Here is a 4,126-nt window from a genome sequence, read left to right on the forward strand (position 1 = left end):
TGATGAGGATGGCAATGAGCAATTAGAATATCTTAATGCTTCTCCCTAGAGGCGAAAGCTGGACATGCCGTTTGAATCTCTTGGTACTTCTGACCTCAAAAATGCTGAAGGAAAGCTCAAACCATCAATTGAGGAAGCACCTACCTTGGAGCTTAAGCCATTACCTGAACACTTGAGGTATGCCTTTTTAGGTGAAGCATCTACTTTACCTGTTATTATTGCATCTGACCTTTCAGGTAGTGAGGAGGACAAGCTCTTAAGGATTTTGAGAGAATTTAAATTGGCTATTGGATGGACCATATCAGACATCAAAGGGATCAGCCCTTCATACTGCATGCATAAGATTCTGCTAGAGGAGGGTAGTAAGCCAACTGTTGAGCAACAGCGCAGACTTAATCCTATCATGAAAGAGGTGGTGAAGAAAGAAATTCTGAAGTGGCTGGATGCAGGAATTATTTATCCTATTTTTGACAGTTCTTGGGTGAGCCTCGTGCAATGTGTGCCTAAGAAAGGAGGTATTACTGTGGTAGCAAATGACAAGAACGAGCTCATCCCCACTCGAACAGTCACTGGATGGAGATTATACATGGATTACAGGAAGTTAAACAAGGCCACAAGGAAGGATCACTTCCCGCTTCCGTTTATTGATCAGATGCTTGACAGGTTGGCTGGTCATGAATATTATTGTCTTCTGGATGGCTACTCAGGGTATAATCAGATCTGTATTGCACCAGAGGATCAAGAAAAGACTACCTTCACTTGTCCATTTGGCACGTTTACTTTTCGCAGAGTTTCGTTTGGGTTATATGGCGTACCGGCCACTTTTCAGAGATGTATGATGGCTATATTCTCTAACATGATTGGAAATAATGTCGAGGTGTTCATGGACGACTTCTCCGTCTTTGGACATTCGTATGATGAATGTTTGAATAATCTTCGTGTTGTGCTCAAAAGGTGTGTGGAAACTAATCTGGTGCTCAATTGGGAAAAATGTCATTTTATGGTGCGTGAAGGCATTATTCTTGGGCATAAGGTCTCTAGCAAGGGTCTTGAGGTGGACAAAGCCAAGGTGGGGGTCATTGAAAATCTTCCACCACCTATTTCTGTGAAAGGAATCCGTAGTTTTCTTGGTCATGCGGGTTTTTATCGGTGTTTCATCAAGGACTTTTCGAAGATATCTAAGCCGCTGTGCAACCTGCTTGAGAAGGATGTGCCTTTCAAATTTGATGATGACTGCTTAACGGCATTCGAGACTCTTCAGAAGAGTTTGATCACTGCACCAGTTATTACAACACTGTATTGGACAGAGCCTTTTGAGATGATGTGTGATGCGATTGATTATGCGGTAGGCGCAGTTCTTGGGCAGCGCAAGAATAATCTATTTCATGTGGTCTACTATGCTAGCAAGACCTTAAATGGGGCCCAAATGAACTACACCACTACTGAGAAGGAGCTCTTGGCTATAGTCTTTGGTTTTGAAAAATTTCGATCTTATCTGCTTGGGACAAAAGTGACAGTATTCACTGATCATGCAGCCATTCGCTATTTGGTTTCCAAGAAGGATTCGAAGCTGAGACTCATTCGTTGGGTGCTTTTACTACAGGAATTTGAGTTAGAGATCAAGGATCGAAAAGGTACTGAGAATCAAGTAGCTGACCATCTCTCTAGATTGGAGAATCCCGAGTCTACTTCATATGATAAGACATTGATCAATGAATCTTTTCCGGATGAGCAATTGTTCGCAGTTCAAGAGGAAGAGCCATGGTTCGCAGATATTATGAATTATCTTGTCAGCAATATAATGCCTCCTAATTTGACCACAGCTCAAAAGAAGAAGTTTCTGCATGAGGTGAAGTGGTATATGTGGGATGAACCATATTTGTTTAGACAGGGAGCTGACCAGATCATCAGGAGATGTATCCCATTCTGTGAGACGGAGGGGATATTACGAGACTGCCACTCCACAGTTTATGGAGGACACTATGGTGGTGAGAAGACGGCAGCTCGTATTCTGCAAGTAGGTTTTTCCTGGCCTACTTTGTTTAAGGATGCTCATCAGTTTGTCTTAAGGTGTGATCGTTGCCAAAGAGTGGGAAATTTGACGAGAAAGGATGAGATGCCATTAAATGTGATGCTTAAAGTCGAGGTCTTTGATGTTTGGGGAATCGATTTCATGGGGCCTTTTGTCTCGTCCTGCAATAATCAGTACATCTTGCTGGCAGTCGATTATGTCTCAAAATGGGTAGAAGTCAAAGCTCTACCGATAAATGATGCAAAGGCAGTGTTGAATTTTCTTCATAAGCAGATTTTCACAAGGTTTGAAATTCCACGAGTAATCATAAGTGATGAGGGTCGTATTTCTGCAACCGTAAGTTCACTTCTATGATGCAGCGTTATAATGTGAATCATCGAGTTGCTACTGCCTATCATCCGCAAACAAATGGTCAAGCGGAAGTGTCTAACAGGGAGATCAAGCGCATTCTAGAGAAGGTTGTTTGTCCGTCAAGGAAGGATTGGTCTTTAAAGCTCGATGAAGTTGTTTGGGCTTACAGAATAGCATACAAAACTCCACTGGGTATGTCCCCATTTCAACAGGTGTATGGTAAGGGATGTCATTTACCTGCGGAGCTTGATCATAAGGCCTATTGGGCGTTGAAAAAGTTGAACCTGGATCTAGATGCAGCTGGAAAGAAGCGAATACTTTAGCTTAATGAACTTGATGAATTTCGACTCCAAGCGTACGAGAACAACAAAATGTACAAGGAAAAGGTGAAAAGGTGGCACGATACGAAGCTACATCCTAAGTTATTCGTGTCGGGGCAACAAGTCCTCTTATTCAACTCTCGTCTCCAACTTTTTCCTGGGAAGTTGAAATCGAGGTGGTCTGGACCTTTTATTGTCAAAACTGTGTTTCCACATGGAGCGGTGGAGATTTTTGAGAATGATCCGGACCAAGCATTCAAGGTTAATGGTCAGCGTTTGAAGCACTACTATGGGAACACGGCAAACCGAGAAGTGGTTAGTGCCGTTTTATTGTCAACTTAAGGAAGGTACGCAAAGTCAAGCTAATGACGAAAAAGAAGTGCTTCATGGGAGGCAACCCATGATTTGTTGTTATAGGAACCCTTAGAAGTTAATAACCTATCCAAAACCACAAAAAAATCAGAAAAACCGGGCCAGAAAAAAAAAATCCAGTAGCCTCCTGAGCGCCCGCTCAGCTCTACTGAGCGACCGCTCAGGGGTCGGCTGGGAATTTTTTTTTTAGTTCAATAAAAAGCAAAAAAAATTAGAAAAAAAACAAAACACAGCCCATAAAACTACGACCTATTCCCCATTATCCCATGATTTTAACCCTTAATCACACTCCTAATCAAATTCTACCCTAATCCATACCCTATATATACATACACCCATCCCATATATCTCCCATACACTTTCTACACTTCAACTCTCTCCCAAATACAAAAACACAATTCTCAAGCACTTTTATTCAGATTCGATGGCACCCAAGAGAGCAAGGACTATTGATAGCAGCAGCACTGTCCCTACTGCTGATTCTTCGAGAGGTACTGTTGCGAGGCCTCGTTTGAATGATAGGGCTGCGGAGGAGGAGTACACTAGGCTTCTGGGGAAGCCGATTCTGAAGGAGAGGGGATTTATACCATCGGGGAGGGATGGTGAGTTATTACCTATGATTGCTGAGAAAGGGTGGATAGCTTTTTGTGAATCGCCTGAAGCAGTGCCAATAAGCGTGGTTCGCGAGTACTATGGGAATGCGAAGGCCGAGAAGAATGGGTTTTCTATGGTCCGGGGGATGACGGTTGATTATCACCCTGCGGCGATTCGCCGTGTGATTGGGCAGAGATAGAGGAAGCCCACGGAGGAGAAGTGGAATGAGAAGACTGCTAAGGATTTTGATTTGGATTTGATTTATGCTACTCTCTATAGGCCGGGCACAGTATGGACTTTCAATACTGGAACTAATAAGTATCGTCACTTTCCGGCGATTACGATGAACAGGTATACCCGTGCATGGAATGCGTTTATTTGTGCTAATATTCTGCCTTCTTCGCATGCACATGAGGTCACAGTTGAGAGAGAACAGTTGTTATGGGGAGTTTTGAAT

The sequence above is a fragment of the Apium graveolens genome, chromosome 1 (genome assembly GCF_009905375.1).
Source record: "Apium graveolens cultivar Ventura chromosome 1, ASM990537v1, whole genome shotgun sequence".
NCBI lineage: Eukaryota > Viridiplantae > Streptophyta > Magnoliopsida > Apiales > Apiaceae > Apium > Apium graveolens.